Raw genomic sequence first — 22,347 nt, 5'->3', positions numbered from 1 at the left:
CCACCGATAGTATACACAAACTTTTCATAAATAGCACTGATGAACCGAAAGTAGAACGAGAAAACCCAGAAGTTGGTTGGCGACGGATATGGAACAACATTCACCGCACACATGAACTATTATCACAGAAACGGAGCGATATATACCTCATCGTCAACAGAAAATTCCCTCATCGACATCTGCTTTTCAACATGCGACGAGTAGATGGAGAAAGCTGTCTTCATTGTAATGTAGCTGTGGAAACAATACAACATAAGTACTGCGAATGTCAGCGAGTAGCGGCAGCATGGACAACACTTCAAAAAGTGTATACAAGACTATGTAGGGGCTGGAGAAGATTCTCGTTTTCTACACTGATCAAACCAACACTAGAAGGAGTGTCGAGAAACATGAAAGCAATAGTTCTGAAATTATTTGTAACATATATAAATTTTATTAATCAAAGTGAAAATGATGTGAATATCTCAGCTGCAGAATTGTAAATCTTTAATTTCAAATAAACTTGTCAAAAATTTAAAAAAAAACAGTATTTGTTGTACTATCGTATCGTATAGTATCGCGTAATATCAATTGCACATATGTCACTGAAATTGTCAGTCAACAACAAATTTTCGTCATATTGCTCACCAAGTTGTTCGAGTTTATGAACAGTTGCAATAAAAGACGCAGTGTCCTTTAGGTAAATTGCAACACCACCAGCTCTACAATTAGAACGTTTGGTTTCGGTGATGCAATTGTAGCCTGTTATATTCACTGCAGAACAATTGTCTAACTAAGTTTCGCTAAATACTAAAATATCAACTTTTTTTAGTATATTGTCAGTTGAAATATCTGAAGCATGATCATTTAAGCTTTGAACATTGAAACTGATCAAGCTAAGACCATGATTTGTCATATCGATAAAATCCAACAGTACATCACAGATTGTTTATAGTTTATGATTGGATTGGCGGTTTAATTCTGTTCTCAGTTCCATCATTCTGGGCGAATCACTGCCCTTCGAGTGCCAAAATTTGAAGATGTTCTTTTGATTAGTTAAGCAAAGCCGATCCATTGTTGTCACCCGTTACAATCCAACATAAACTAGTTGTTGTTCCAAAGACTCATAGTAGTCAGGTACAATTTCAGAAAATGTATTTCCCTGTGATTTATGGACCGTGAGTGCACATGCACTAACTATCGGAAATTGAATTGATGCTGCCAAGCTTAATATTAGCTGAATTTAAAATAGGTACCCAATCAAATTCCAATTCACCTGGATTAGAATACACCACAGGTATAGATTTGATCTTTAAGCTGGCACCGATAATATTACTCTCAAATTTTAGCCATAATCGATGAATGCGCTCATCGGGATTATCATTAACATGTTCGTTGGATTTAAGCTCTCCTATGGTCCCGTTAACTAGCCCATCTTCGACATCAATGTTAGTAGATATCATGTAGGGCATGTAGCGTCAACCGTAATAGATAAGGTAGACCTCCTGTTTCCACTACGCTCATCTTATGCATTTTCAAGCTAGCACTAGCTAGTTGTTTCGCATTTCGATAACCTGTGAAAACATTGTTGATAATAAATCATAGCCCCCTCGTTCATGCAATGCTCTTGACTAAAACGATTATAAGTCTCCATCAATATTTTCAGAGTAAACGTTTTACCACATCCTCCGGAACCAGTGAAGAATATCTGCAAATTCGTGTTCATCTCGTTGAACGCATGCAAACTATCAATCAAACGTAAAATCAATTTTCTTTGATCTACATTTGTGGCCTTGACCATAGCACAATAACCCTGTTTGTTCATGGCATTGTTCTATATGATCGTTGGGCTCCATAGTTATGGCCCGTACGTACTCATTGTGTTTATCGTTGGATTTTTGTTGATCATTACTTCCATTTTCTTCTGTTGCTCGAAGATATTCTTCGACAATCTGCTCCAACTTAATATAACAATCATATTCCTTTAACTTGTCGAATATAATAGTTTTATGTTGATTATACAAATCAATGAACTTGTTACGATCAAGAATATCACAAGCTTCATTTCGAAATTATAGGAATAGAAGAACCATTTCACGCTTGTAATAGTTTCAGGAATCAGAACAAATTGGCTCAAATGGCACGTTCCCCTTGACATTTGGAGATTTGTGCCTTAAATATAATAGTTTAATTCAGATATTTTATATTTCAACCATCGCACTATGCAAGGTGCATTTCGTTTCTTATACGAATTCCTGTTACTGTTATCCGTCGTGTAACACGCTACGAAGTCAGTTAAACAAATGTCATCGAGATCTGCACGCTTTTGATATTTTTGTATTATGTTCAGCGTCCAAACCTCGGTAGAATCATCATCAATACCTTCCTCGTGCATTTGTTTAGTATGCTCCCTTGACTTTATGCGTTCATGTGGCCACATGGTGGGTATAAATTGTATTTTCCGGCTGGCCTCTGACATTGTTTGACGCAGTAAGTACCAAGCAACTTCTTGGGCACACATTTCTACTGAATTTAGTATTTTGATACCAACTTTTTTCAGCAATGAAGCATAATCTTGATCAGGGTATTCTTCTTGCCACTTAACTAATTCGAGATATGTAAGTTACTTATACCTCTGTTCGTTTTATTAACATATTCAACAACATACGCAGCACACGAATATTCATCTAGAATAAATTGAAGATCCATGTTTGACAGTAATTTTTTTGCAACCCATAGATTATATGGGTTGGTCCAAAGCACATCCATGGAACTTTTTAAAAGAATAATAGGTCTTTGTGTGGAGGCACGAATTACTTCGTCGCATAAATTTTCATATTCAAATTTTCGCGCATTTCTCCAGCTTTTTTCATCAACCGATTACGACGGGAGTCATTCGATGGCATTGGCAAAATAATTCTAGTTTGATCTATTTGATATGAGATACTAAACAGACATCGCTTTTACGGTTGTAACCGTACCTGATTACTGTTAGAATTGATGGAACATAGTCTATTAACACTCATAATACCAAGCCTAAATAAGTTACGCGAAGCACCAAGCCTCAAAAAAAGTTGGAACGGTAACTTTGAGCTATCATAGCTCTGTTGTTACTTGACCAATTTCGATAAATTTTTTACCCTCGAATTTTGTGAAGTTTGTAGATGATTTTAAGTATATCATTATTGACGATCTTTTAGGAAAAACTAATGAAAATTTGAATTTTCCCGTTCCAAGTTTTTTTTTTCAAGCTCAAAAAGTGCCCTATCTGCATTCATGCGGCACCTGCATCGCGAATCGGATATTGAGAACTTCAACTGTACCGAGTCATAACTTTGTTGTTAGTCAACCGATCTTCAAAATTTGTTCACCATTGGAAAGGTAATACTTCCAGAAAGAAAATGCAAATAGGGTTGTCTACCCAAAGTTATAATGAAAACTGTAGATAGATGACCTAAGAAAAGGTGAGACTTTTTACAATGATCGTAAATATCTCGAAATTCAAAGCGATGACCTATATATTTTTACACATCATTCGATTGCTAGTGATACCAGTTACAATCTTCGCCCAACCACCATTCCTGCACAATCAAAAGAAAACATTAAACAATCGATGAATTTATAAATACATATAAATTTTTCATTTATTTTTCACATTTTTGTATATAACTAAAAAATTATAGCGATGACATGTACATTTTTTTGATTCAGAATATTGGAATCCATACTAGAGACAATGTACTGATGACCAAAATTATATATCCGTTCAAAGAATTTCAAGAAATTTGATACAAATACAGAGAATTTGTATTATTGGGAAAATTTTGCCAAACAACATGTAATCAAAACTTTAAAATTTCATGACATTATTTTCTTATTATTTTAGTTGGAAATTTATTATAAACAAAATTTACAAAAAAAAACTGAAACTTGAATTTCACCGAAAATTTTTAAAATTTTAGTAAATAACGTAAATAAACGCTATTGATAACTAACAAAATTCTGATTTTGTTGTAGGTTTGCCGTACAATCTCAAAAAATAGGTAAAAGATCGGAAATTTTAACTTTTCCGAGTTAAATTGCATTGCACAGTGGTCCGGATCCACAATTTAGGGGGACAAAAACATTTGTGGCTTAACCTTATACTATAGTGCTATGATGTCTTCAAAACAAATGATCAGTGTAGTATAAGTCATATGTCGATGTACATGGTATTAGGGTGGCTCTTATTATTAAGGTGATCCAAAACTTATTTTCCGGATGTATTGAGATAGAGGACTGCATTCTTCGGCAAAATTGTAGATAAACTTATATCGAGCAGCTTTGCTGAGGACACCATTTTATTTGTGGAAGTAGTACCTTTCCAATGGTGAACAAATTTTGAAGATCGGTTGACTAACAACAATGTTATGACTCGGTAAAGCTGAAGTATTCAATATTTTCTATGCGACGATTATGCCAAAGGAAAGAAAATTGGAAAGCAGATAGGGCATATTGGGCGCGTGAAAAAACTTGGAACGGGAAAAATAAAATTTTCATTGGTTTTCCTTTACCAATCGTCTGCTACAAAATTTTGGAATCAATCTACGAACTTCACAGAACTCGAGGGTGTAAAATTTATTGAGATTCGTTGAAAAAACAGCTGAGCTAAGACAGCTCAAAGTTACCGTTCCAACTTTTTTTGAGGCTTGGTATTTGGAGTGTTAATAAGCTTAACTCTGGCGGGCATGTGATCTGGAATTGTTTCTTTAAGATCATTGTTCAACCACAGCAAAATGTGTACGATGCTGAAACTTTATTCTTTTGAAAAAAAATTGACAGCATAATATTCGCCAAAGGGACTAAATCTTGACAAAGATCATATTTTGAGCAAGGTATCAACGAGTTTATTGAAATAAATTCAACAAGTGACTGGATCCTCAGTAACGAGTGTAGCTCGATGCAAAGCAGTCAGTTGCATTATTATATCTGTTAAGTTAGCGATATGTTCATCAGAAAGTCTATATAAAATTTTTAACAGCATTGCATGGTGTAACATGAAGATTAGTTTTAAAAGTGCGTGGATGTCTGAAATAAATATCTGGAAATTAGAGTTCTTCCGCTAACTCGTCATATATTATTGACAGAGGAATTCTGTTCTGAGGCAACAATTTCCAAACACTGATCTTCATTGCAAAGGGGCGTTTGTTGTTGCCTCAAAGTCAATAGATTCAAGCTCGTTGTCAGGAGTGGCCAAACTTCTTTAATTGATCTTGATTAATTACGTTACAATGACTGTATAATGGAGTATCAACAAGATACATAAGTCACTCATTCACAGTAGCTTTTTTAACGAATCCATTCAAATAGGATGATTTATGAATGTAATTTTTTGTTAATGCTAACATTGAATGCCTAATCATCATCAATGTTTCTAGGAATCATGTGAACCATCTCAGAAACAGCTACTGGTATGTTAATAATTTGTCCCATAATTTATTGACTACATGCAGCGTGACGCAAACGATGAATCTACATAAAACGTGTTCTTAATGAGATGAGTCTCTCACTTATGGGATCAAATGGAGGTAGACCCAGCGGACGATTGGGATACCTACGTTTCAAACTGCTTCGTCATGTTTTACATGCTCTAAAGTTATCTGTGGATTCAAAAGAAGCCAATGTGATAAGCAAATTTTCTTCCTCTCTCTTAATAGTTTTCATATCATTTAGAAACCATAATCGATCGCAAACGCTACACACTACAACAAACTCATTATCAGTAAACCGCCTTTTGAACTCGCGATCAGCCCTTCCTTAAACACACATCATATCTATAAAGAACATAAAAAAAACCATTGATAAGTTCCATTGTCGGCAGCTAGCAAATTCGTAAGCACCGTCTGGTGGGGAATGGGTGCGTAAATGCTCCTAAAATGCATGCAAATATTGCCTGCGCATTTAACACAATCACAGTAGCTAATGGAAAAAAGTACACCCGTTAGTCACTAGAGGTGCTGTTAGTGTCAACGTATAGTGAGAAATCTATGTTTATTTGATTTATGACGCTATGAAGAAATAAAAACGGTTAAGAATGTCTTCTACTGGTGTGTGATATTGGTAAAAGACGGTGCTGCGGTTTATAAAAGTCTTAGCTATTCTATGATAAGAGCGACCGAAAGAATAAACGAATGTCATTGAATTCAAATTTATTTGAAAAAATATGCAATTTGCACAGCCGGTAGTGCAGTAATACCGTTCCAGTTGTGTAGTGATGTCAATAATAATAATAATAATAACAATAATAATAATAATAATAATAATAATAATAATAATAATAATAATAATAATATTAATAATAATAATAATAATAATAATAATAATAATAATAATAATAATAATAATAATAATAATAATAATAATAATAATAATAATAATAATAATAATAATAATAATAATAATAATAATAATAATAATAATAATAATAATAATAATAATAATAATAATAATAATAATAATAATAATAATAATAATAATAATAATAATAATAATAATAATAATAATAATAATAATAATAATAATAATAATAATAATAATAATAATAATAATAATAATAATAATAATAATAATAATAATAATAATAATAATAATAATAATAAAAATAATAATAATAATAATAATAATAATAATAATAATAATAATAATAATAATAATAATAATAATAATAATAATAAAAATAATAATAATAATAATAATAATAATAATAATAATAATAATAATAATAATAATAATAATAATAATAATAATAATAATAATAATAATAATAATAATAATAATAATAATAATAATAATAATAATAATAATAATAATAATAATAATAATAATAATAATAATAATAATAATAATAATAATAATAATAATAATAATAATAATAATAATAATAATAATAATAATAATAATAATAATAATAATAATAATAATAATAGCACGAAGAACATTTGATTTCGAAGTGCCCACTTTTTTTGGCCACATCCCGAACTAAAATCTCCTTCTTTTGCTCGAACGCCTTCAGTATACGTTTATCCAACTGAGGGTTAGCAGGACCTTTTTTCGACCCGTTTTCGGTTTATCCTCAAAGATGTAATCCTCACTTTTTGATTGCATTTCGCACGGCTTTTTCACTTACTCCTTCCATTTTTGCTATCTTTCTCAGTGACAGTCCGCGTTCTGTGCACCATTTGTACACAATTTTTCGACGTTGTTTTGCTGAAAGTCCACGCATCTCGAAACAAACTAATGAAAACGAATAAACAACTGCACAAGTGGTTGGAGAAGAGTGTAAACAACAGAACGCAACCATAAAAATTGACAAATTCTGAACCATTGCGAAATGGCAGCGGTTTTTGGTCGCGTCCATGCTTTCTGGGACAGTCTTTAATAATAATAATTATTATTATTATAATTAATTAAAACAGAAAATGAGATAGTAAGTCTATGTTTAACTAAGTTCAAAACTGTTCCAATTTGTATTGTAGGTAATATTTGTTGCTGGCAAACAAACCAACTTCGGCTATTCCGGTCATATGAATCCGGTTTCGGAGGAATTGGAAATAGTGATTAAAAACTGCAAAAAGGATCCCACTCGCGTTCACAGTTATATTTGTGATGTTATGAGTACTATGAGAAAGGCATCATTAGATCACTAGGTGGATTAAAACAGGTTTTTAATAGTAGTTGTTTGTTCACTAGATAGAGCGACTGTTTCATATGGTCCTCTCCAAAGTGATTATAATTCTTGTCCTGTGCCTGAGAGATTATCTTTGACTAACACTAAATCTCCCCACATTGGTTGCCAATTTTTATAGGTCTCATTGTATAACTCCTTTAGTTTTTTTGGATTTAATTAGATTTTCTCATGCTTGATGATGCAATCGTTTGAATGTTGATTGCATTTCATTCACATAATCGTCATAATAAATTGAATCAGTGTTGTATTTATAAATTAAATTAGAAATATTCGCTCGTTTCCCATGTAATAACTCAAACGGAGCGTAACCCATTGAAGAGTTAATCGTAGTATTATATTCAAATGTAAAGAATGGTCAAAGTTGGTCCCATTTTCTTGGATCGTTACCCACATATTGTCTAAGATTTGTTTTCAATTCTCTATAGGATCTTTCGACGAGGTTTGCCTGTGGATGATATGTACTCGTTGCTATTTTCTTTATTTTCAAAATTTAGCATACATTTTTCATCATTGAGCTTTTGAAATTGGTACCATTGTTTGTTACGAGCTCTGATGGTGATCCAAATTTACAAATATATTGTTCTACGAACGTTTGTGCCACCGTAGAACTTTCTTGATTTTCCATCGGTGCTATCGTCAAATGTCGCGTCAGGTCATCCTGCATAACGAGGCCATACATATTACCCCAGTTCGATTCCGGAAGTACTACGATGTCCATGTACATCTTTTCATATGGTTCCGATGATATCGTTGTAATTTTCATTGGAATCTTATTTTAACGCCCGAATCTATTCTTCTGACAAGAATCACATTGCCTTACATAATTTTCAATATCTGCATATTTCGGTAGGAAATTATCTGAATGTTTTTCGCATCTCTCATGGCAACAGGACAGCTAGTGAATGCATCTATTAAACCATTAAATAGAACTTTTGTGTCGGTTAGTGATTTACTTGATTCGTTTAGAACCAGTTCCCGTATTCTGTGTTCTGGAATTGCTAATATTCGTCCATTCAAATAGTCAAATAGAGATCGTTCAATGGTTTACGTTTCTCTGCTATGTGAGGTATGAATTTTCCGTAGAAATTAACTGTTCCTCAAAATGAGCGGACTTCTTTAACCTTTAACTTCGTGGGTACTGTCATTTCTTTAACTGTCTTAATGTTTTCTTCCATAGGCCGGATGCCTTCCTTGTCGATTACATGACCTAAGTATTTTATTTGCGTTTTCAAAATTTGGCATTTTCCTGGGTCGACTTTTAAATTATGCCGGGCAATGCGCTTAAAACTTTGCCCAAATTATCGTTATGTTCTTCAATTGTTGAACCAAAAACAATTTTCGTCCAAAGAGACTATAGCTTTCACGTCTTTTATTCCATACATTACCGTATTCATATATCGCTGAAAAGTGGATGGACTATTTGGTAGACCCATAGGCATTCTGGTGAACGAAATATGGCCTTTTTGAGTTGAAAACGCAGTCTTGGCTGAACCTCTTGGGTTAATGGGTACTTGATAAAACCCCGATAATACTGTTTCCGAGATTATCTAAAATCTAAAGCCCTAAAGTCAACCACGATTCTGTATTTCTTGTTACCAAATTCATCGTCCTTCTTAGGAACGCATAGGACTGGTGCATTCCACAAACTCTTGCTAGGCCTTATGATACCTTACCTACGCATTTCTTCAATTTATTCATTGATGTGTTTCTTAGTGGCTTCTGGAAATCTGTATTGCCGTTTATTGATAGGCACGTTTGAAGTAGTTCCAATTTCATGTACCGTTGCATCGGTGATAATTAATTTATCCCCTTCTAATTAGAAAACATCGCTATAAGATGCCATGATATTTTCTATAGCGTTAAAATCCTCTTTTCCGAATGGATCAAATTTAGCACTTCGAGAACTTTTACTATTTATTTATTTATTCATTCATTTATTTATTTATTTATTTATTTATTTATTTATTTATTTATTTATTTATTTATTTATTTATTTATTTATTTATTTATTTATTTATTTATACATTTGGAGCAGGAAAAACCCAATGGAGCTGAAATAATAATCACTCACTCCAGCAGGCATAAAACCTCCTCATCGTTTATATCAACAGATTACAACAATCCAACAGATACATGTATGTACTTAATACTATCAATTAAAACTAACCCTAGCTAACTAACTCTATAGTAATTAGATGCCACTAAACCCATCGGGTAAACAATGGTGATTTTGCATTAAAACTAGAGAAGAAAAGAAATATGCTTTAAAATGAGAGGTAGAAGGAGGGAGTGGTGAATGAGTGTTGGCGAACGAAACGGGGTTAGGTTCGGCATGTAGATTTAATTAGTGGTCGAAAAAGATGGTGGAAGACGGATAAAAAAGGAGGGTGAGCAAACGTGGTTAGAACCGACATATAGATCTAATTAGTGTTCGAAAAGATTGGAGAAAAACGATAAAGAGCGGAGAAGATGAGATACAACAGGATTAGTTACAACGAGCGAATTTATTAGTTTTCAATGGAGATGGTGGAAAGAACGAAAGGGTGGTCGAGCGGAAAGAATTAACATTAGTATCATAACTGCAAAAATAAAGAATCATGGAATAATCGTTCGTCAGTGTTGAACAGTCGTTCGTACCGCACGCGTATAGCTCTTGGCTCCAGGAAATTTTTTCTGGCTACCTAGAGTTTCATTGATTCGAGGCTTCAGTCTTTTTTAAGGCTACCTGAATCAAATACAGGCTACCTGAATCACAAATAGTTTTTTTAAAGACTAAAAAATAGTCAGCCTTTCTCAAGGCTATACAAAGAGTGATATTAGAGTGACTAAGTGATACAAAGAGTGGTATTAGAGTGACTAAGTGATATTAAAGTGACTAAGAAATTAATCAGCTTTTTTTAAGGCTAGCTATTCAAAGAACTATTATTCGAACTAATCAGTCTGTATTAAGACTGCCACAAAATCAGTCTTTATCAAGACTTTTCCAAACTAGGAGTCTAATCGAAGACTAATTTAGCCTAGTTAATTTATTTTAAAATTTCATTCATTTCAAAAATGCCTGCGTCCAACCGGAAAGGCAACAAGCCTAAGGCTAAAATAATTCAATATGGAATAAATCACAATCCGTTATTCAACATTTTTCGACTAACATTCACGATCTTATAGAATCTGAACGTAAAAATAAAAGACAACGGACGGATTTCCCTTCCGTTGATCCTATGCCGTCTAACAATATTTACGAGATTCTTCCTGAATCCGATTGTAGCGACATAGAAGAAAATTCTTCAAAAATTCCCAAAATGGACACTTGTCGTTTTGGGAAGAAACATCAATCTATGCCACCAGTGACGGTGATGATATCCGACTTCAAAGCATTCCGTACTAAGCTTTCTACTTTTCTCCCGGAAGTAAAAGTCTCATTTCAAATCGGACGAAGAGGAGAATTTCGAGTCTTGGTTGATGGATTGGAAGATTACGAACGTCTTATTCGATATTTGTCCGAGAAACTTCATAAATTTTATTCATATGATATGAAATCAGAAGTCTGTTGAAACAGAAAGGCCAATTCCACCACAGGAATGTAATGCCAAGACTTTGCTTTGATATAAAATCAGATAGACCCTTCAAGCCTGTCTTGAATGGCTTATCAAATGATCAAAGTACTGATGAAATTAAAAATGAACTAAAAGAATTGCTTGGTTTTGCCCATTCCCAAATAATACTTATGAAAAAAGAGCGAATGGTACTTCTAAACCACGCTCTGGAATTTCCCATGAACTTTACCTAATACACTTCAACCGAAATAATGTAAACAATTTGAAAACTTTAGAAAAAGTACGTTTCATTTCCCACATTAAAATCCATTGGAGATATTATAAACGGCAGAATCGTGTTGCAAACTTAACGCAATGTCGTCGTTGCCAAGGCTTCGGTCATGGAGCCAAAAATTGTCATATGGATATACGGTGTTTGAATTGTGGTAAATCACATTCGAAAGACGATTGTCCAATGAATGAAACCACTGTTAAATTTTCATGTTCAAATTGCGATGGAAATCATAAATCCAATTATTTGAAATGTCCTGTCAGGGAAAAATTTTTAAACGCTCGTTCGCTTAGACAACAAGTCAAATCAACGACCTTAAATTTACAGAACATATCTGAAAATCAAAAAACCGTAACAAACGCCAAAATGGCGCCTAATTCTTCTAAGGAACTTATTTCTTCGAATTTAAAACAAAAAACAATCCAATTCGTCTTCCACCGAAAACAATTTATTGACAGGTAGATCGACCTCGTCATCATCTTCTAATGTCAGTTATGCTAATATAATAGGTAGAAATCTACCACTTAATTCTTCTACTGTAAATAATCAAAACACAGGATCGCCTTGCAGTTCATCTTCTAACGAAAACAATTTAATAATAGGTAGATCGGCCAAATCATCTTCTTCTAATAGCAGTCTACCTACGAATATTCCTTCAATGCCATTCGCTTCTTTAAATGAAGTCGATTTAGGCGATATAACTGAAAATAAAATGAGTTGCCATTTTTGTTCAACGGCAAATTAAACATCGAATTTTACCTTCTTTCAATACTAAAGTTATTGAAAGCTTGGGAATCGAAGTTGAAACCATTCATGCAACTTATTTCATCGCTGGAGCATATTTGCCATTCCAATGCATCGGCGAACAATTAAATTTCTTGAAAGGCGATTTGCAAAAACTCACAAGATATCGACCGAAATTTTTCATAATAGGGTGCGAAGCATGTCCAGTGGAATTGTAGACAAAATAACAGTAATGGTAAAATACTTCATAATCAACTCTCAGCTGGATACTTCACAGTTCTTCATCCCAGTAATCCTGCTTGTTTCTCTTCCGTGAAAAACCCGTCTACAATTGATCTGGTTCTAACAGATCAAAGTCACATTTGTAGTGAACCGATTACACATGCTGACTTTGACTCAGATCATCTTCCTGTAACATTCAGACTTTCCAACGAAGCTTTAATTAATCCAAAGTTGGATTACAGATCTCACATTGAAAATCATGTGGATCATGAAACTATTTTAGAAAATTCTGCGGACATCGACACAGCAATTGACAATTTGAATCGTTATATTATCGAAGCTAGAAATCTTTCAGTTCCCGAAGCTCAAACTAAATTAAATTCTCCTATCATCGATGACAATCTTGAACTGCTCATTCGGTTGAAGAATGTGCGCCGACGACAATATCAACGTTCTCGTGATCCTGCTATGAAAAACATAGCTAAGGATTTACAAAAAGAAATTAAACATAGATTTACTCTTTTGCGAAATGGAAATTTCGCTAAAGAAGTTGAACAAATTAAACCATATTCTAAACCTTTCTGGAAACTTTCTAAGGTTCCTAAGAAACCTCAGAAACCAATTCCTGCTCTCAAGGAAGGAAATCAAATACTTCTTACAAATGGCGAAAAAGCTTAAAAACTTGCTCAGCAGTTCGAGAGTGTATATAATTTTAATTTGAACGTTGTGAGTACTATTGAAAATGAAGTCTCCCTGAAATATGATCATATTTCAACCCAAGTGTTATCGCAAGATGACATTATTGAGACGAATTTTTAAGAAATTAAATCAATTATTAGGAAGCTTAAAAACATGAAGGCTCCTGGTAATGATGGAATTTTTAATACTCTTATAAAAATCTTCCCGATGTTGCCTTGAGATTCCTGGTTAAAATTTTCAACAAGTGTTTTTCATTAGCTTACTTCCCAAAAAGATGGAAAAACGCTAAAGTAATTCCTATCCTCAAACCTGATAAAAACCCAGCAGAAACATCAAGTGATCGACCAATTAGCTTACTTTCTTCTATCAGTAAACTTTTTGAAAAAAATATCTTGTTGAGAATGATGTCTCATATCAATGAGAATTCAATTATTTTACCAGAGCAGTTTGGATTTCGTCATGAACATTCAACTACTCATCAACTTGTCAGAGTAACGAACATGAAATCAAATAATTCTTCTGGGTTATCCACTGGAGTTGCTCTTCTAGACATAGAAAAAGCACTCGACAGTGTTTGGCACAAAGGTTTAATAGCAAAAATATCTGATTTCCAGTTTCCTATTTATTTGATCAAAATGATTCAAAATTATATAATTGATCGTAATCTTCAGGTTAACTATCAGAATTGCTACCCATACGAGCCGGTGTTCCGCAGGGTTCGAGCGTAGCTCCAATCTTGAATAATATTTTCACTTCTGATCTTCCAAATCTACCCGTTGGTTGTCAGAAATCGCTATTCTGTGACGACACAAGTCTTTCAGCCACAGGAAGAAATCTAAGAGTGGTCTGCAGTCGCCTACAAAGAAGTTTAAATATGTTAAGTGATTATCTGTCAAAATGGAAAATTAAACCAAATGCAGCAAAAACGCAATTAATTATCTTTCCTCATACGCCAAGAGCTTCTTTTCCTAAACCAAACAATAATCACATTCTCAAATTGAATGGCTTGGAATTGACATGGTCTGATCAAGCTAAATACTTAGGTTTAACGTATGACAAAAAACTCACCTTCAAGGATCACATTGAAGGAATCCAGGCAAAGTGTAATAAATATATTAAATGTTTATATTTTCTTACAAACAGAATTTCTAAGCTCTGTTTGAAAAAACAAATTGTTAATTTATAAACAAATTTTCAGACCAGCCATGCTTTATGCAGTACCAATTTGGTCACGTTGTTGTTCCACCAGGAAGAAAACGCTTCAAAGATTCAGAATAAAATTCTGAAATGAATTCTCCTTGGTTTAGTACAAATGAGTTATACAGACTCACAAATATAGAACCATTACATGTAATGTCACATAATATTATAAGCAAATTCCGACAAAAATCGATGCAATCTTCAATTGAATAGATTCGCTCTCTGTATTAATTAGTAAGTTAGTATATAAGTTCTTTTTCCCTATCACACAATAACAGATCGGCTGAAAAGTTCGTATCGTTTCTATGAGAGGGCGCCACTAGAATAAAAATCCATATCATTTTCAGTTAGTACCAACCTTCAAAAGATACGTGTATATATTTGACAGCTGTCTGATTAATAGTTTGTGAGATATTGCATTTTGAGTGAAGCTACTTTTGTTATTGTGAAAAAAAATGGAAAAAAAGGAATTTCGTGTGTTGATGAAACACTACTTTTTGATGAAAAAAAGTGCCGCCGATACCAAAAAATGGCTTGATGAGTGTTATCCAGACTCTGGACCGGGTGAAGCAACAATTCGTAAGTGGTTTGCAAAATTTCGTACTGGTCATATGAGCACCGAAGACGATGAACGCAGTGGACGTCCAAAAGAGGCTGTTACCGATGAAAACGTGAAAAAAATCCACAAAATGATTTTCAATGACCGTAAAGTGAAGTTGATCGAGATTGCTGACACCCTAAAGATATCAAAGGAACGTGTTGGACATATTATTCACGAATATTTTATATGAGAAAGCTTTGTGCAAAATGGGTGCCGCGTGAGCTCACAATCGATCAAAAACAACAACGAATTGATGATTCTGAGCAGTGTTTGGAGTTGTTATATCGAAATAAAACCGATTTTTTCGTCGATATATAACAATGGACGAAACATGGCTCCATCACTTCACTCCGGAGTCCAATCGACAGTCAGCTGAGTGGACTGCACGCGATGAACCGAACCCAAAGCGTGGAAAGATTCAACAATCGGCCGGTGAGGTTATGGCGTCTGTATTTTGGGATTCGCATGGTATAATTTTCATCGACTACCTTGAAAAGGGAAAAACCATCAACAGTGACTATTATATAGCGTTATTAGAGCGTTTGAAGGACGAAATTTCAAAAAAAAAGACCTCATTTGAAGAAGAAAAAAGTTTTGTTTCATCAAGACAATGCACCGTGTCACATGTCGATGAAAACCATGCTGAAATTGAACGAATTGGACTCCCTCATCCCTCATCCACCGTATTCTCCAGATTTGGCCCCCAGTGACTTTTTCCTGTTCTCAGACCTCAAGAAAGAAAGCAATGAAGAGGTAATCGCTGAAACTAAGGCCTATTTTGAGGCAAAGGACAAATCGTACTACAAAAATGGTATCGAAAAGTAGGAAGATCGCTATAATCGCTGTATCGCCTCTGATGGCAATTATGTTGAATAATAAAAACGAATTTTGGCAAGAAAATGTGTGTTTCTATTAAACGATACGAACTTTTCAGCCGAACTGTTACAAGTAGGTTTAGAATTTTCCCTACACAAAAATCTCAGAATTGCTGAAGCAAATGATGTCCTAATGGTAACAACCAAATCATATATATATATATATATATATATATATATATATATATATATATATATATATATATATATATATATATATATATATATATATATATATATATATATATATATATATATATATATATATATATATATATATATATATATATATATATATATATATAATAAAGCTGAAAAGTCACCACTTGTGGCTGAACACCCAATTTAAATTTAATTTATTTTGAACTCATATTCCAATAAATAGTTATTAAAAAATGGAATAATCGTTGTATGGTTGTATCGCATAACGAGAGAGATGAAATTCAAATTCCTGTGAGCAACTATTAAATAAACTATTCTACTTGATCCTTGTGGTGTCTTAAATTTGTTGTTTTCCACTAAGCTAATCCTCTATATCCTTGCAAACTGCGATAAACATTTTCTTTTTACAAACTGCTTTATTTTTATTACTAATGTTATTATCATTATAATTCTTGTTATGATGATTGTTATTTATTTTTATGTCATTTGTTTTAACTTCAGGCTTATGGCTATTATGTCTACGCTTTCTATAATTATCCCGGTTTGGCAGCCTATGTTATTAGTTTTCGTTTTACTACGTGTACTTTCTTCAGGTTGGCCCCCTTTTTCGGTTACCACTGGATATTGACTTTCCTTATATAATAAATTATTTGTATTTCACTTGAATTCTATATTATTATGAAACGAATTATGTGCTCCTGTAATTTTCTGGTTATGGTCTCCTTCTGTTTGTCGCCATTTTGGTATCGGCTTTGCTTCCAAGATAAATACAATTTGTTTTTCTTGTAAGATTATCTTGCCATTCGGGTGTCTATATTAGTAACGTGCTTATTTATAAAGTTCATTCCAAGAATACCGGCAAATCCTAATTCTTCGACCACGTCAAATTTCACTCTAAATTTAAATTCATCTATTAAAAAATCTGCTTCTGTAGTACCGAAATAACCCGCGGAATATTCATTACTCCTGTGTAATGAATTTGTTCTTTAATATTTATTCTAGATGCTCCTATTTATTCTGCTCATCTTCTACTAATTAGGTTGAAACTGGCGCCGCACAGTGGTTTGAATCGACATAAACGTGAACTTAATTCTCTAGCTGTTAAACCGTTGATCCGATATACATAGTTCCTTTGGAGAACTCATTTACAAAAATATACTTCGTGATTTCATCACAAAAATATGTGCAAAAGCCTACTAAGATAAAAGTTTATTTCAACAACTTTTTTCTCTTAAGAGATAGAAAATTGATGTCTTCTACAAAGTTTTAGAACTTCTACCGAGAAAAAACTTTGCCGAAGAAGCTAAAGGTCAAGCGCATGTAGTTTCGGATATATGAAGGATTTTCTGTTGAAACCACTTAAAATCAATTTTTTGTACATAACTGTTTTCGTAATTACTTTCAGTGTCTAGTCTACTATGTTCGAGGCAATTAATAAAAACGTAAAATTACACATTTTTGTTGAAGACTGTGCACGGTTTGGCTTTTTCCCTAAAAAGTTATTCAACATTTAAACTTTTATATACACTAACTTTAACTACTAATAGGAAGCAGGGTCGCAGACCAATAGGCACATACATATACTTTTTGGAAAGTTTAAACCAAGTAATATAAAGTTACGAAGTGTGTAGCGTGACCTTTTTAAATTAAGTGAATGAGAGAACAAAATATAGAGTGCTTTTTTGACCATTTTCTTAGGAAAAACGTACATTAATAAAGTTTTTTAATTTCATATCACGCGTTATTTGTGATATCGACCGAGTTACCTTTAGGCAAAAACTTTTGCAAGAAATTGCAATTTTAACACCAGACGAAAGAGAAGACTTTTCACTATAGCTTACTATTATGACTTAGCGAGTACCGAGTTTTTCGGAATTCCTCTTCAAAGTGAATGGTGATAGCCAGGTGTCTTATATGTTAGACCGTTATCACAAAAAAATCGCGAGTCATTGCCGACTTCAGTAGAAAATGGCAACAGATTAGTTACAAATTTCCTAGCACCAAACAAACTTTTTTTTGTTAATTATTATTCTTTATTTTTAGGTTGATATCAGAGTGAGCGCGGAACGCGATGCGAACGAAGCGATTCAATGCAATGTACTGTTTTCGCATCGCATTCACTATGACAGGTTTGCTTTGATCAAATGTAACTAGCTCGCACGCGTACCTCGACGCTTCGCGTTACGCTTTCACTCTGAAAGCAACCTTAGTCTGTGCACGTTTTTATACTCGAGCTGAGGCATTTCTCTTTTAAAAAATGTCTAGCTTATATTTATAGCTACCCGTGTTTCCAACAGCTTCGCTTTTGCATCGATTGACCAATCAGAGCGATGCTTTCCCTGTTGATATAACGCTTACTCCTTCAAAACCGTCGACTATGGCAGAGAAATCCGGTATGCCGGAGATTTTTTGCAGACAAAATAGGACACTACTAGCTATTAATCAACATTTCAATGATACACAATTAAAAATACAAGGCTATGAACATTCAAATCAATACAGAAAAATATTTCTAATCAAATGATGACATAATATTAATACTTGATACAAAATTAACTGAGCTGTAATTGTTCAAAATCTGACCACATTTCTACGTGTATTTTTCTTGAGTTTCTAATTTGCACCCCAATATAGAAAACAAAATCCAAGAGGTTAGCCAGCTTGGGAAGCCATTTCGTTTCAATTTCTCAACAGCAAGTAGATGTGGTACACAGTCAAAAGCTTTCGAAAAGTCAACATATATCGCGTCGATCTGTTGTCGTTTTTCCATTTTGCTAACAAGTGTCGACACATAGCTCATCAGATTCGTTGTTGTCGACCGTTTTTTGATAAAACCGTGTTGGACCGATGAGATTATATTTTTAACTGCCGGATACAGATTACATAGTAGCATACTTTCAAAAACTTTGGGAAAGCAGCTCAGGATTGAAATTCCTCTATAATTTGTGACATTATGAACGTTTCCGTTTTTGTGAATTGGTAAAATTAAAGCCTTCTTCCACTGCGTCGAAAAAGTATTCTCAGAAAGCGATCGATTGAAAAGTACGGACATAGGTAATGCCAACAACGATGAATATTGTTTGACGATCGACGGCTTGAGTCCATCCGGTCCGGCTCCCTTTGTACTGTCGAGAGTACAAAGGTGTTCATACACATCACGTTCGGTGAAAGATATCCTAGGTTTATTAATTTGTATGTCGGCAAACTACTCAGGTACTGTTCCGACAAAGGTGGTGAGTTATTACTTAGAAGCGAAGAAAGAAGCGAATAGATTTGCTGACTCCTCGGCTGACGATGAGTATTGTCCGTGATAGTTGACACATGCCGGAAATACACGGCTAGTTGTTTTATTACGCACGAATTTCCAAAAAAGCTTGGGATCATCCTTCAGACAGTTTTCAATACGAGATAAGTATGAATGGAAACACGAATTATTCAAAACCTCAAATTGACGCTCTATATCACGAACATGCAATCGATCGTCGTCTCTTCTAGTGCGGAAATAACGTTTACGAGCTTCCCTAATCTATTACGGGCATTACGGAGCTCCGCATTCCACCATGGTCGCCTGTACTGACGTCGACTTATTCGTCTCTTTCGAGAAACGTATTGTTGAAAAACTAAGTCCAATTCATAATAGAATCTACATACCGCTTCATCTAGTGAGCCCAAAGTTAAAATATCCAACCAATTGATTTGCGAAACTCCCGCATTCAAAGTATCCAAATTGCAATGTTCAAAATCATAGTCAATTTCCTCTTTTTTGCTCATGATAAAATATCCGATACATCAAAGGTCAAGACAAACAGATGATGATGACGATCTAGTTTCATTAGACTTTGAGAGGCTGCGAAAAACTCGGTGTCGTCGCCACTGCTGACAAAAGCCAAATCAAGCAGTTTCTCATTATCTTTTTTTTTTTCATAAATACGTTTATTTCATAGGCAATATACATAAGTTTTTCTTCGCCGTGGCATCCACAATACATAGTAGTTTAAACCTAATACATTTCGAATATCATATTAGTATGTTGGTACTCATTAGGTAATCTAAACACTGTTTTAATCAAGCGAGTTGCTATTTTAAATTACATTAAGGCCATCGTCCAAGTACCATGCGCGCGGGTGGTTTTAGAAAATTTTCGATGGAAATTTCGAAAAATTTGACAAAACCAAAAACATATAGACCTTTGAAATGCTTTTATCTATCTACAGGGTGAAAATCACTGGAAAATTCGGAGGATTTTACGAGTCTTATCGAAAATAGCGCTGAAAAAATGAGCTTTTTTGGTAGTTTTTCACAATTATTTGAAAAAATAATTCGATGGAATGAAATTTTTTTTTCCAAAAAAACTTCATGCTGGCAACAAGGATCACATTCGAAAACATTTTTGGAAAACCTTTTCACGATTTTCATGGAAAATCAACGAATTTCATATAACCGATTTCGTGGAAATTTTTGAAATTCGTGGATTTTCTATGAAAAGCGTGAAAAGGCTTTCCAAAAATGTGTCCGAATGTAATCTGTGTATCCATAATAAAGTTTATTTGAAAAAAAAAAGTTTATGTCATCGCTTTATTTTTCCAGATAATTGTGAAAGATCACAAAAACACTCATTTTTCAGAGCTATTTTTGATAAGACTCGGAAAATACTCCGAATTTTCCAGCCATTTTCACCCTGTAGATAGATAAATGTATTTCAAAGGTCTGTATGTTTTGGGTTTTGGCAAATTTTTCAAAATTTCCATCGAAAATTTCCTAAATCCACCCGCGCGCATGGTACTTGGACGATGGCCTTAAATAAAATACATTTATTTTGTACATGATCTTATAACTATTTCAGGTTTGTTTGTATCAGTTCACCACTTATATTCAATATCCTATAGTTGGCTATTGGTTGAACTCATGGAAGAGAAAACAATCTAACATAAAATAAAATTTAAATTGGAACTCCAATGGATTCAATGAAATGATAAAGAAGTTTCATGTATGGAAGGTCACGACAAGCAAGAATGTCGCGAACTGGGACATTGGATAGTCTACCTTGGGTACGCAAGGAATTTATTAGTTGAGATCTGACATCACGAAACTCCACGCATGTCCAAACAACATGGTCAATATCGCGGTAACCTTCGCCGCAAGCACAATGATTAGTCTCGGAAAGTCCAACTCGAAGGAGATGTGCATCTAACGTGTAGTGATTGGACATGAGTCTGGACATCACACGAATGAAATCTCTACTCACATCCAGTCCCCTGAACCATGCCTTTGTCGATATTTTAGGAATAATTGAGTGCATCCACCGACCCAGATCATCTTTATCCCAAGAAGCTTGCCAGCTGGCAAGTGTTCTTTGGCGAGACGCGCTATAGAATTCGTTGAAAACAATCGGTCTCTCATAAATCTCACCCTCAATAGCACCACGTTTGGCTAAAATATCGGCTCTTTCATTGCCTGGAATGGAGCAATGAGCCGGAACCCAAACTATTGTGATTTGATAATTATTATTCAATATGACGTTCAGGCACTGTTTTATTTTGCCCAAGAATAAAGGTTCATTTTTGCAAGCAGCGTTTGAGCGAATGGCTTCAATTGCACTCAGACTATCTGTGAAAAGAAAATAATGGTTTGGAGATAATGTGACGATTACACTCAAACTATAATGAACTGCTGCTAACTCTGCTATATAAACAGATGCAGGTTCTTGAAGCTTAAATGAGACCGAAACATTATTGTTCAATATACCAAACCCAGTAGCCTCTTCAATTCGTGATCCGTCCGTGTAAAATATTTTCTCTGAGTCAATATGCCTGAACTTACTTGTAAATATTTTTGGGATTTCCATCGAGCGTAGGTGTTCCGGGATTCCACGCACTTCGCGCTGCATGGATGTGTCGAAAAATAAAGTTGAGTCAGGGACAATTAGGAGGCTGACACGGATAGGAATATATCTTGAAGGGTTGATTTCCTGTGACATATGGTTAGAATATACTGTCATGAATCTTGTTTGAGATTGAAGCTCAACTAGCCTTTCGAAGTTATTAATAAACAGGGGATTCAGTACCTCACATCTTATTAGCAGTCACGATGAAAGCTCCCAAAAACGATCTTTCAATGGAAGAACTCCCGCCAGAACTTCAAGACTCATTGTATGTGTCGAACGCATGCACCCTAAAGCAATTCGCAAACAACGATATTGAATTCGCTCTAATTTGATAATATGAGAGTTTGCAGCGGAACGAAAGCAAACGCATCCATATTCCATCACTGAAAGTATCGTTGTCTGATACAATTTTATTAGATCTTCCGGATGA

General features: G+C 34.1%; 1 protein-coding gene across 5 annotated transcripts in view; it reads left to right on the top strand.

Annotated features, from left to right (window-relative positions):
* The window catches only part of LOC131438980 (protein unc-79 homolog), a 676,107-nt gene that overhangs the window by 11,797 nt on the left and 641,963 nt on the right, over window positions 1-22,347 (top strand). Inside the window, exon 1 of one of the 5 annotated variants that reach the window (XM_058609435.1) lies at window positions 9,741-9,840. The exons of the other annotated variants lie outside the window; for them this stretch is intronic. The gene's annotated coding sequence lies outside the window, so the exon portion shown is untranslated. Of the gene's footprint in view, window positions 1-9,740; window positions 9,841-22,347 lie in introns of those variants that run through there. 5 annotated transcript variants of the gene reach the window in all.

The sequence above is a fragment of the Malaya genurostris genome, chromosome 3 (genome assembly GCF_030247185.1).
Source record: "Malaya genurostris strain Urasoe2022 chromosome 3, Malgen_1.1, whole genome shotgun sequence".
In the NCBI taxonomy this organism is placed as follows: Eukaryota; Metazoa; Arthropoda; class Insecta; order Diptera; family Culicidae; genus Malaya; species Malaya genurostris.
This window is presented reverse-complemented; position numbering and strand designations above follow the sequence as displayed.